Raw genomic sequence first — 14414 nt, 5'->3', positions numbered from 1 at the left:
CTTAGATTAGAATCCCAATTCATTTACTGATTGGCTATGCAAGTTTGCATGTTACACTTAATTTCTATGCGCTTAAATTTCCTTATAGAAAAATCTGAGACGATAATGACACCTACCTCCTAGGATACAAAGATTTATTCTACGTTTAGCACAGAACAGTGCTCCGTACTTAACAAATGTTAGCTGTTCTTATAAGCTCACTCATTCTTTCTTCAGTTGTGCTAAGAAATTGCCTTGTGTTTTTTTTTTGAGGTTTAATTTAGATACAATAAAAATAATAGGCGAATGAATATTGACAATTGCGTACACCTATTGAAGCACCATAGTAAATTAAATATAGAAAGTTTCATAATTCAAAGTTTTCTGCCTTCTTTTCTGATTGTGACATCTAAATTTGGCAATCACTGTACTGATTTATAACATGATAGGTTGTTGTGGTTCTTTTTCGACTTGTTTGCAGGGAATTATAGAAGATATGTATATTTTTCCATCTAAATTTAGCTCAGCTCAATATTTTTGGTTTTATCTATCCTATTGCATATATAGTTATTTTAGTATGCATGTTTTAAAACAATTATTAAATTTTACTTTCACTTTTTTTTTTTAAAGACAGAAAAACAGACATAGAGGTAGATAGAAATCTTATGTCTGGTAGTTCATTCCTCAAATGCTGCAATAGCCAAGGCTGGGCCACACTAAAGCCAGGAGACTGGAACTCCAGCTGGATCTTCCATGTGGGTGGCAGGGATCCAAGCTCTTGTGTTATCATCTGCTGCCTCCCAGAATGTGCATTATCAGAGAGCTGTATCAGAAGTGGAACAGCAGGCTGCCCTGTGGCATAGTAGGCTAAGCCTCCGCTTGCATTGTGGGAGTTCTACATGGACGCCAGTTTGTGTCATGGCTGCTTCTCTTCCAATCCAGCTCTCTGCTTATAGCCTGGAAAAGTGGTAGAATATAGCCCAAGTGCTTGGGCTCTGGCACCAATGTGGGAGACCCAGAAGAAGCTCCTGGCTCCTGTCTGGATTGGCCAAGATCTGGTCATTGCATTCATTTGGGGAGTGAACCAGCAGATGGAAGACTTTCTCTCTGTTTCTCCCTCTCTCTGTCTGTAACTAACTCTACCTCTCAAATAAATAAATAAACTCTTTAAACAAAATGAAGTGAAGGAGCAGGGACTCAAACCAGGCATTCCAATGTGGGATACTGACATCCCAAATGACAACTTAAGCCATTGTGCCAACTACGCATACTCATTACAGCCTGGAGTAACTGCAGTTTCTGATGTATCATAGTTTGTTTGATGACTGTTCAGTTGGTAAAAATTGGCTGACATGACTATTCGTGTACAAATCTGTTGGTGGCTGTAATTTCCATTTCTGTTTTGGAACACATAGGAAAGAACACTCATTTAGCTTTTAATTTCAACAAATATATTTTTACTTTTGCCTGAAATTGTGACTTTTACAAATAATTGTGGACCACTTATCATTTTATTTGATAATTTTAAATATGTTTTTATTCATGACACCAATTATGAAATATTCACTTAATGTTTTATATTATTTCCATACTTGATGCATTTCCAGTATTGAGGTATATTTCATATATTTTCCATATTTGAGCTTGTATTCTGCCTCTTTTCAGTTTTAATCTTATTTTTGTTTACTTTTTCATCAACTTGGTGATTTTTTTTTTTGACAGGTAGAGTTAGACAGTGAGAGAGAGAGAGAGAGAGAGACAGAGAGAAAGGTCTTCCTTTTTTTTTTTTTTTTTTCCTTTGGCTCACCCTCCAATGGCCACTGTGCTGGCGCGCTGCAGCCGGCGCACCGTGCTGATCCGAAGCCAGGAGCCAGGTGCTTTTCCTGATCTCCCATGTGGGTGCAGGGCCCAAGGACTTGGGCCATCCTCCACTGCACTCCCAGGCCACAGCAGAGAGCTTGACAGGAAGAGGAGCGATCGGGACAGAATCCGTCACCCCGACAGGGACTAGAACCTGGTATGTTGGTGCTGCAGGTTGGGCACCGGCCCAACTTGGTGATTTTCAAAAATAATACTAAATTTGTTGTGACATTACCTGTGCAAATATGATGTGATCTGTGTAGGACGTGTTTATTTATTTATTTATTTTTATAAAAGGCTTTGAGTTTGTTTCTAGCAAAACAGAACCCAGGACTATTTTCAATTAATTTAATTGATATGTTTGTGGTTTTTCAATCCACAGTCATGTGATGTGATTGTGAACTTCAAATGTTCTTGAGTGTCAGTCTGTATATTTGCAAAATTATATTTCCCTTGTTTCCAGTGCAGAGCTAAATCAGAATTTTCTTTGTTATCTGTATTTTTTTGGTGGGGATGGGGTGGAATGGGGAGATTGGGGATAATTTTTTCCCTAATTATGCTTTCACTGAATGAAAATCTTTCATAGATCCAAGTTTTGGTGTGGGTCTCTGTTGCAGTTTCCTATATTTTTCTAATAAGTTTAATTTGCTTGTTTTATCTCAACTCTGAATTTCTGTCTGTCATTTTCATTACTTTTTTACCACTCTGGATACATGACCCTGTTTTGTTTTTGATATTTAAAGGTTTCTTTCCTCCCAGAACAATTCATTTAAAAGAATATGTGTCATGTTTTTATCCACAGATTTAAATGCTTTGATAAAAATAGGAGCATTGCTAGAAACCATACTTGTAGTAAAGTCTTCATTGCTAATAAGTGAAAAATACATTTTTCTTTCAAAATATAGCCATAGTAAATACTCATATTATTTTTAAAAGATTTATTTGATTTATTTGAAGACACAGTTAAAAGGAGGGAGGGAGAGATACCGAGAAAGAGAGATACCTTCCATCCATTGGTTCATTCCCTAAATGGCCACAATGGTTAGGACTGGGCCAGACTGAAGCTAGGAGTCAAGACCCCCACCCACGGTCTTCCATGAGGGTTCAGGGCCAAAGGGCTGGGGCCATCATTATCTGTTTTCCCAGGCACATTGGTAGGGAGCTCCATCAGAAATGGAGCATCCTGGATTTGAAACGGCACCCTTATGGGATTTCAGTATTACAGGCAATGGCTTTACCTGCTAGAACACAACACCAACTACAATAAATAATCATTGCTAAGGCATCAACCATGTGTCAGAAACTATGGAAAGGGCTAATGGAGCATCACATAATCCCAGTGAGGCAAGGTTAAGGAAGTGGACATATAATTGAGGGGATGAACCAATGATTTGTAGAATGTAGAGCCTGCGGGACTGGTTGGGTATTGGCTGAAGGAAGATAGAAGAGTTGGCTCTGACTCTCTGATGGTAGTGTTGCCAAACAAATTGACAAGGGGGGTTGTTCATTTCTATTAAATGCCCTTCTTGAGGAAAGAACTTCCACTTTGACTGTGACCTTGTCAAAATAAGATTGGGGTCGACAAACTCAAAAGGCTCCCATAGTCTTGGCTCTCATGACAAGAGCCTAGGGTAACTACTGACACCATAAACAAGAATGTCAATTGTTAAATCAACAACAGGAGTCACTGCACTTACTCCTCATGTAGGATCTCTGTCCTTAATGTGTTGCATAATGTGAATTAATGCTATAACTAGTACTCAAACAGTACTTTACACTTTGTGTATCTGTGTGGGTGCAAACTGTTGAAATCTTTACTTAATATATACTAAATTGATCTTCTGTATATAAAGAGAATTGAAAATGAATCTTGATGTGAATGGAATGGGAGATGGAGCAGGATATGGGAGGGTTGTGGGTGGGAGGGAAGTTATAGGGGGGAAGCCATTGTAATCCATAAGCTGTACATTGGAAATTTATATTTATTAAATAAAACTTAAAAAAAGAAAAAAAAATGCCCTTCTCTCCTTCTCCCAGCAGTCAGTGGAGTCATCATCTCTTATGCATGTGTCATATCCCAGACTCCTGATTCGGTGACAGTTTTCTACCATGTAGTCACATGTAGTTGACTTTCTCTTTTTTCCCTTCTCATATCCTAGGCAGGGGTAGGGGAATATCCAGCCCATGGATCATGTGGGATCTATGAAATCATTTGGTCTTACCCTGCCAAGGTGGGATTGAAATTTAATATACCTATAACCAACTAATTTTAAGGTGATATTGCACATGCAAAATGTGAATGATATTCAAGATATCCAAAAGGTCCATGGTAGAAAAAAAAATCCTGTCTCTGGTATAATTTTAGCATAGTCCTTTCTTAGGCATATTTTTTCCCATTGACTGGCTTGAGAGTAGTGGGATCAAGCTTAGGTTTGAGGCAGAAAGGAAACATTGTGCATCTAGTCTGTACTTTATATCAATCCAGCTTGCAAAGTGAGTGATACTCTTTTCCACTCCATTGTTTATTATTATTATCTCTCATATATCCCCCAAAAGGAGATAGGCATTGCAATAAATCAACACAACGATTCAGTAGCAAAGACTGTCTCCTTGACCTAACATTGGTCAGTCAAGATCCTTTGAGTCATCTTTCTGACTAGATGTTGATCTTGGCCTTCTCTCTACTTCCCCACAGAATCAAGTTTGAGCAAAAATCTTGCTATGTCTATATATCAAATATTCCTCTCTTTTTATGTGACTGCACTGAGTATCTTACTACCTTGGCCTGCCTTCAGTAAGAATTCTGTGAGTCCATCTAATAAAAAACCTTTACTCAATACTTTCTATTAATAAATTTTGTCCACTCATCCCCATCTCTATTTTGCCTATAAATATCCACTCGTTCATGTTAGGGTAAGAATTGTATATTATCTCTTTCTCCCACTGAAAACCTAATTTGAGTAGTTTCTTTACATAATTTCTATCATGATTGTCTCTAATTTATTTGAAGGGGAGGGAAGGAGGAGGGGAGGGAAGGAGAAAGAGAGTGAGAGAGAGAGAGAGAGAGAGAGAGAATGAGAAATGCACACATGCACACAGAGATAGACAGTTTCTGTCTGCTCATTTACTTCCCAGGTGCCCACAATGGAATTGGCTATACTGAAGCCAGGAATTAGGAATTCAATCCATGTCTGTCATGTGGGTTTTAGGAACCCAATCACTTGAGCCATCACTACTGGTTACCCATGTCAGTGTTAGCAGGAAGCTGGAATCAGAAGCCAGAGCCAGAAGCAGAACCCAGACACCTTATATGGGACAACAGATTCTTAACTGTGACTTAACTGCTAGGCTAAATGCCCACCCAATAGTCTCTTCTTGAATAAGATCTTGTTACTATCTTTATTTGTTTTTTTAATGCATTTTTTATTTAATAAATGTGAATTTACAAAGTGCAACTTTTGTATTGTTGTGGCTTCCCCCCCAACCTCCCTCCCTCCCGTGGCCCTCCCCTCTCCCTCTCCCATCCCGCCCTTTATTGAGTTTCATTTTCAATTGCCTTCATATACTGAAGATCAATTTAGTATATACTAAGCAAGGATTTCAACAGGCTGCATTCACACAACCGCACAAGCTATAGGGTACTGTTCGACTAGTAGTGTTTTTACGTTTCATAGTAAAACACATTAAGGGCAGAGATCCTATGTGGGGAGCATGTACCCAGTGACTCCCATTGTTGATTTAACAATTGGCACTCTTATTTATGACGTCAGCAATCACGCGAGACTCTTGCTATGAGCTGTCTAGGCTATGGAAGCCCCTTGAGTTCACCGACTCTGAACTTGCTTAGTCAAGGCCGTATCACAGTGGAGGTTCCTTCCTCCCTTCCGAGAAAGGCGCCTCTCTCCTTGATGGCCTGTTCCTTCTGCTGGGGTGTTGTTCAACCAGGATCTTTCATTTAGATTGTTTTTTGCCATCGTGTCATGGCTTTCCATGCCTGTGAGACTCTCATGGACCTTTTAGCCAGATCCAAATGCCCCAAGGGTTGATTCTGAGGCGTTACTATCTTTAACAAGTGTCAGCAATAGCTTTTTTCTTCACTCAGTGTCAATAATCATATTTATTATATTCTTTATGATTGTTTTTAAACCATTTATCATTATTTTCTTATTGTTTCTGAGAGTTTCTTTATCACTAAACTTCAGAAGACAAGAGTTAGTCCATATACATGTATTCTTGCCAACATCAGTTGCTTTTCCAGGCAAGACATTCTCCATGAAGACATATTTGTTAGATAGTTTTTATCATTATAATGTTAGCTTATACCTTTATAATGGAAGTGGCAGTTCTCCATGATGTCATTGTAACTGTCAATATTTGAAAATGATTGCTCTTTTTATTTTAAATAATAATGTAAGATTATTGGAAAGAGTTGTAAACATATATGCTGAGATCAAAATGAAGGCCAAATATCACATGTATATGATTATCATATTGTTTAGTATTTTGATCTAGATTAAAAGACAGAGTGAAACAAATAAGCAAGACTATCATTCTAAAATACTGTGTGATACTAGATGATACTAGCTCTCAGGTGTTCCCTTCTTTTAAAACAGAATACATAAGATGTGTTGTTAAGCCACTTTAATATGTGTGATGTTCATTTTTATTTAAAGGGAGTGGAATATAGTTAATTGTGATCGACTTTTCTAAAGCACAGTTCTGATCAGGTATGCCCTTTTAAATGAAGATCACAGTTCCCCATGGCTTACACATACTTTAAATTCTCTACAGCATTCTCCTAGAAGAACGATTCTGCCACACACACACGCACACACACACACACACACACACATATATATATATATATATATATATATATATATGAATGTAGGGAACACTGAGAGGAGAATGGCAAGCAATCTCTAGAGCTACCATAGTGAGCAACCGGAGCACCACTCTATAAGGGAAACTCTCCTTCTAGTCCAAATGTGAGTGAATTGCGATTTGTGTACACCAACTACCATCAGCTACTAATTGAATGTTCCTTCCCAAAGGTATTAGTTCCCCGGTGTTTGCAGACTACCATGAGCTGGGGCAGAGGAACAATCAGTTTCAGCAAAAGCTGCCAGGCACAAAGATGCATATGTTGGCAGTTGGAATAATCAATATGAAAATGCTAAGCACTGAAAGCATCAACACAGCATTAAGGTATTCCATATTCTACCCCTGAACATCATCTCCCTTTGTATAGTGGTTTTTGCTCTATAGATGTCAAGTAATTTCTAGAATATTAATGTTTATAAAGCAGATACAATTCTAAACACAATTCCTGGTATGTTTAGGAGACCCAGGTTTTTGCTTTCTTTCCTTTCCTCTCAATTAATTTACCACATGTTCTACATTTTTCCTTCTACTCTCTTTATGGAAAACCATAACTCTTCTGAAGTATCCATCTTGACTTACAAATACATACTTTTGTCTCTTGGTTTCTCTTGGTGTCTCTTGGTGGGTAATTCTTGGATCCATCTCAGGACCACCTGCAACATCTTGAAATCTGTGGATGCTCAAGCCTTTTACATAAAATGGTATAGTATTTTCTGATAAAAACCACTAATCCTTCCTTATGCCGTAATTCATTTCTGGATTAGTTATAGTACCTAATACAATGTAAATGTTGCTACACAGTTATTATATTGTATTGTTTGGGGCAATAATGCCAAAGAAAAATGTATGGGTAAAAAACCGGCGCTGTGGTACAGCCGGTTAAGCTATGGCCTCTGATATCAGCATTCTGAGTGTCAGTTGAAGTCCCAGCTGCTCTACTTCTGATCTGGCTTCCTGCTGAAGTGCCACAGAAAACAGAAAAAGAGTGTCTCCCATTCACTTTTTCACTCCCCAAATGGTCACAATGGCCAGGGCTGAGTGAGCCAGGCTACGTCAGGAGCCAGGAGCTTCATCTGGGTCTCCCACATGAGTGCAAGGACCATTCACTTGGACCATCCTCTGTTTGTTTTCCAAGATGCACCAGCAGGGAGCTGGATCAGAAATGGAGTAGCTGGCACTCAAACTGGCACCCATATGGATACAGGCATTGCATGCAGAGGGTTTTATCTGCTATGGTCAATATTAGCCCCCAGAAAATCTTTTAAACTTGTGATTGGAAATACACTAGTACTACTCTTGAGATTTCATCCTGAGATAAGCAAGAAAGTATCCTATTGAATATGATTAAAACAACAATTAGGTAAAAGAAAAAAGGTGGTTTGTGTTTGCACACATGTTTAAAAGATTAACAATGCATTTAAAATGAGAAGCTAGGGAGTGTGGCAGATTTAAATTCCATTTCTGCATCCTAATGACTGTGACATTGGTCAGGCTGCTTATTCTCTTTGTGTTGCTAGGTTCAAATGAGCCAAAACATTCATAAGAAGACAGTTTTCAACTAAATCTTTTTAAGTTAATTGGTTACAAATGAAATTTGTGGGTGGATATTTATTGAAGCATTCAAAAAATTTGCTTTGCATGGTTGAATCTCATATCATAGTACCTCGGTTCAAGTCTTGGTTCCCTTCGCAGTTCTACCTTCCTGATAATGCACACCCTGGGATGGGAGACAGCAGGTGATAGCTCAAATTGTTGGTTCCTTGTGATGCATGTGTGATACAAGCATGGAGTTCCCAGCTCAAGACCTATATCTGACCCAGCCCAACTATTGTGGACATTTGGGCAATAAATCAATGTATGGAAGATGTCTCTCTCTGTTTCTGTTGGTCTCTCTCTCTCTGACTTTCAAATAAACAAAATATTTTTTAAATATTAGAAAGGAAGAAATAAAAAACTGTCTTTCAAAAATGAAATTTGAGAGAAATACTACAAAATATTAGGAAAGGGGGAGTATATATATATATATATATATATATATATTAAATTTGGTCCACTTTGGCATTCTGTTAGTATTCATTTCATGCTTCTGTGTTTCAGAATATTCATGCCCTATCTTTAATTGACTGTATTCTTGAGAATCCAACAGAGACATGTAATGAACATTAAAACTATTAACTGGATACAAATCAATTTGCCATGAAAAGGCTGGTAATGTGCATAGAAGGACTGGTATCTTCTGTATCACAATTATGAAATCATAGCTATATCTTTTTTTAAATCAACTACAGAAGATATTATTACCATTTATACAAATATTTTCCTTAAATACATGCTGTCAGATTCACAAATGAATGTTAAACTTAGTGATTCCATTCTCCATGATGAAGCTTGGAATAAAAACAATTATCCAAATAGCTAAAGCAAAAATAAAAACAAGAAACTATCTGCTTTAGTTTTCAATTATCTAAATTTTCTGGTACATATGATTTTGTTAGGCTTGGATAATTTTTTTCTAGAAAACTTTTATTTAATAAATATAAATTTTGAAAGTACAACTTATGGATTACAGCGGTTTTTCCCCCCATAACCACCCTCCCACCTGCAAACCATCCCATCTCCCACTCCCTCTCCCATCCCATTCTTCATTAGGATTCATTTTCAATTCTCTTTATATACAGAAGATCAACTTAGTACATATTAAGTAAAAATTTCAACAGTTTGCACCCACACAGATACACAAACTATAAAGAACTGTTTGAAGACTATTTTTAGCATTAATTCTCATAGTGCAACACATTAAGGACAGAGATCCTACATGGGTAGTAAGTGCACAGTGACTCCTGTTGTTGATTTAACAATTGACACTCTTATTTATGATGTCAGTAATCACCAGAGGCTCTTGTCATGAGTTGCCAAGGCTATGGAAGCCTCCTGAGTTCACAAACTCCGTCCTTATTTAGACATGGCCATAGTCAAAGTGGAAGTTCTCTCCTCCCTTCTGAGAAAGAAACCTCCTTCTTTGATGGCCCGTATTTTCACTGTGATCTCATTCATGGAGATCCTTCATTTAGGTCATTTTTTGCTACAGTGTCTTGGCTTTAGGCTTGGATAATTTTTTAAACCTTGTATACAGCCAAGAATTAAAATATAAAAACATGCTTAAATGTCCAGAATATACAAGAGTACTTCAAGGAACGAATGGAAAAGTGGAATTTCAAGGTAAGTTTATTTTGGTGCAAAGAATTTTGAAATCCATGCATAGTTTGTTCATAATAAGCATTTTCCATGAATTTTTTGAAGACCCCTCATATATACAATGGAATATTATCCAGAAATGATAGAGAATGGTATCCTATCATTTGCAACAAAGTGGGTAAAACTGGAGGACATAATGTTAGATGAATTAATTTTCATCAAAGGGTATACAACCAAGCTGTCTGATGCATACTAAGTGTTAGTGAAACTGACCCCATCTTGTCTGAGGTGCCATATTAAACCCTGGGCATCACCTTAGGCTCTGGACTGGTTGCTATCTTGTACAAAAAGTTCTGGTTTCTCCAAGATAAGTTTCAGTTTCCTAAATCTAGCCTGATTTGCCAGAAATCTGGTGACCAACTGGCCCAACCATACATGTCACTTTCACCCCACCAAATGGAATTTATTCTTCTTCCTTATATGTGCTAAGCTATATAAGACCTGTTCTCTGGAACAGGCTTCTGTTTCTTTTGTGCATGGACAGAAAGCCTTGTTGGCCAAAAATAAACTTTTCTCTTACCCAGTGTTTGATGTGTTCTGTGGTGGCTTTTCATTGGTGCAGTGACTTAGATCTGGGCTCTCTTGTTGACCCTGCTCTCCCCTTGGGGATCTGAGCTGCTTTGGGATCCTGGATTCCTGCCAACCACAAAACCACCCCTGGACCTATTTCTTCACCATAAATGATCTGTGATCTCCATCCACACACAACCCTTCAAAAATTCCGAGGTAACATGGGGTGGGCAGAGGATTCTCTCATCATGAGTTTCTATACATTGTGGTTCTATGCAACTTTGCTCTGAAGTCTTGGTACCAGACATGACAACTCCTATAGTCTCATGCTCCTCTATGGATTTTGTGTCCTGGGCAAGAGTGAGTGTGGGTGACAACTCAACCCCTCCCTTCTGCTGGCTTTACTCCCTGGGCTCTGCTCCCTTACTCTCCTCATAGGACAGTGGTGATTTTGGGGACACCTGCTATCCACCAGTTTGACCTTTACAGGTCACTGTGGGAACTTCCTTGACTCACATTCTGTTGGAATCCCCCATTGGTTTTCTCCTAAATAATCGTGTTCCTCTCCAATTGACCTTAGATTCCAAACTCCATCACCTCATCTCTTTTTGTAATCTGGTGTAGCCCATGTATGACCTTTACAACCAGTCCAAATGGCCATGTAAAGGCATGTTTGACCCTGACATTATTCAGGAACTCCACCACTTCAGTGAGCATTCAGGAAAGTGGAAGGAGATTCCTTGTGTTCAAGCTATCTCCTATCTCTGCACCTCATGTTCCCTGGCTCAGGTCCTCTTGTCCACTAAGGCTTCCACTAAAGATCCGGAGCCAGAGATAAAATCCCTTTGTTCTATGTTCGATCCTGAGGTTGAACTGCCACCTTACCACCCCCCACCACAGGCACCAGCTTAGCCCCTTCCTGCTCAGGCCCTGGCACAGTCACCTACCACTCAACAACCTCAAAGGCCACTGTCTGTTCCGGCATCACCTGCTCTGGCATCATCTGCTCTGGCTCTCACTGTCTCAACACCTCCTCCTTCTGCCCAGGAATTCCTGGTGGTGGCATATGTTTCTACTCACCCTGTCTCCTGCTTGCCCTTATCTCAAAACCAGCCCTTATCCACTCCTAGTCCTCCTGCTCCCTTTTCCTTATGGCAAACTCAGCCCTCACTCCAACTCTTGTCCTCCCCTGTTCTGCTGAGCCAGCATACTGTTCTCGCCCTGCCACCACCACCTCAATCCCTCAACCCCCTTCTCCTGTGCCCAGTCCCGGAGTCACTAACTCTCATGTGTCAGCTAGGGAGTCTGCCTCCATGTTGCTTCTTCAAGAGGTGGTGAGAGTGGAGGGCATAGTCAGGATCCATGTTTCTTTGTCACTCTCACAAGTCAAACTAAAACTGGGGTTTCTTCCGCTTTAGCCCAGTATCATACATTAAAGACTTTCAATATCTAACCCAGTCTTATGATTTGATGTTTCACAATGTACTTATGATTCTCTAATATTCCCCTTCCAGAGGAGTGTAGGTGAGTTTGGGAACAGGCCCATCTTCATGCCAATGAGACCCATCAAACTGCCCCTGCTTATCCCATAGGAGCAGATGCAGTCCCAGAACAAGAGCCCAGTTGGACCAACAACTCTCCCAAGGCATAATGGCCAGAAATCATATCATTACCTTGATTAGCTGGCTTCAAAACATCTACCAGAAAGGCTGTAAATTATGATAAACTGAGAGAAGTTATTCAAGATAAAAATGGAAAACCATTCCATCTTTCTACAGCATCTGACACAGACCTTTTTCAAATACACCAATCTAGATCCAGAATCTCCTGATGATTGGGCCTCCTCATGAGCCTTTCTTTGTCCAGAGTTTCTCTGATATCAAGACAAAATTAAAGTAGTTTGAGCAGGACCCATTAACTCCACAGCAGACAATCTAGAGATGGCCTTTAAGGTATATAATGGGAGGTAAGAGAGAGCCCAAAAGGCCAAGTTTCAGATGCTGACCAAGGCCTTCCAACAACCTGCTACATCCAGTGGTCCAGGCAACCACAGAAATCATCAAGCTGATGATAAGGACACATGGGGTCCATGTTTTAAATGAGGCCAAATGGGCCACTGGACCAGAATGTGCCCCAGCCCCAATGACCAACTGAGACCTTGTCCTAAATGTCACCATATGGCATTCCTCCATTGAGACCATTGAGCACTTTGAGCATATTGAACATTGAGATCATTGAGCATTCAGGAAGGTTCCCTAATTAACCCCATCCTGCTATGGTTTACAGATGGCAACTCTGTGTCTAACATCAAGGAATCAAAAGGGCAGGATATGCTGTGGTGTCAACCACTGACATTATTGAGGCTGGGAAACTCCCTTCCAACACTAGTAATCCGCAGGCTGAACTTTATGCCCTAACCCATGCCTTCATGCTGGCAAAAAATAAATCCATCACAGTTTATACTGACTCCAAATATGCCTTCCACATCCTCCTGCCCCACTTGGCAATCTGGAAAGAAAGGGGCCTTCTCACCATAAAGAGAATAGCCATCTCTAGTGCAACTTATATAACTTCTTAGAAACAGCTCATCTACCAAAACTAATTGGAATTGTCTACTGCAATGCTCATCAGGCAGATCAGGTGGCCCGTCAGATGGCATTGTCCCCCCTCCCTTCCAATTCATGTGCTGCTCCATCCACTGTATGATAAATTACTCTCAAGACAAACAACTCCAACAGCCCTCCATTCAGGCCATTCTATTTTACCTCCATCACTTGTTTCTTCCCAATGCCCCTTCCTTACTATCATTTGTCAAACAATTTCTCTCTCTCATGCCACAGGATACCAATTATTTTCAGCAACTTACCTCTTCATATTCTATATGTCAGCAACCAAACCCTAATTCTAGCCTCTGTCCTCCACCCTTTCCTTCCCATCAAAACAAAGGACAACTGCCAACCTCTGACTGGCAAATTTACCTCACCCTTATGCCCTGGATCTCTTGGTGCTGGTAGATACCTTCTCTGGATGGGTAGAAGCTTTCCTGACCACTAGCAATTGATCACTAACAGTATCCAACATCTTACTTCAGGAGATCATCCCCAGGTTCAGGGTCCCAGCCTCCCTACAGTCAATCAATGGTCATAAATTTATATTGCAAGTAACCCAACAACTTAGTAAGGCACTCAACATCCCCTGGCATTTCCTTATTCCTTATCACTACCAGTCCTCAGGAAAAATGGAAAGGACAAATTATACATCAAGAAATATGCTAGCCAAACTCTCCCTTGAACTACTACTCCTACTGCAGCATAGTTGCAGGGAGTCCTTCATTAGGTCCACTTTACCCACCTTAAGCATTCTTCACCCTCTCATTATGCAGTTACTCCCACAGGCCACTCAGAGCCAAGTTTACCTGGACTCAAGCTACACTACCAATGGTGCCCAAAAACTCAGGCCCTTCTGTGCTTGATGAACCCACCTCCAGAAAATGATGACCACCCAGCCATCTGCCTTTTCCAATACCAGATATTTGCTGATCCTCTCTTATGCTACTACCAACTCTTCATTCATCTTCTGTGGGAGGGATATCAAACACACTCCTTTGCCCATCCACCCCTTCTGGCTCCTTCCTGATACTGAAGATTTACACCTCCAGGGAACCTTCTCAGACTTCACCACCCTTGAGATCTACACCTTCCCCTATCTCCTCTTACTATTTCATTCCCACATGCCAAGATGAAATTCTTACTGATCTCCACACTCCCTCTTCCATACACCATGATGAATTTCCTGATATTCTCATCTCTTCGCTCTTTTTTGTCCACCCAGAATCCACACTGGCCCCAGGAACATGTTACACATGGCAATTTCAGATATACTCCACTTTCACTCCTCCTAAATTACTTATCTTCATCTTCTGTCAT

Source organism: Lepus europaeus, chromosome 7, assembly GCF_033115175.1.
Source record: "Lepus europaeus isolate LE1 chromosome 7, mLepTim1.pri, whole genome shotgun sequence".
Classification (NCBI taxonomy): Eukaryota; Metazoa; Chordata; class Mammalia; order Lagomorpha; family Leporidae; genus Lepus; species Lepus europaeus.
This window is presented reverse-complemented; position numbering follows the sequence as displayed.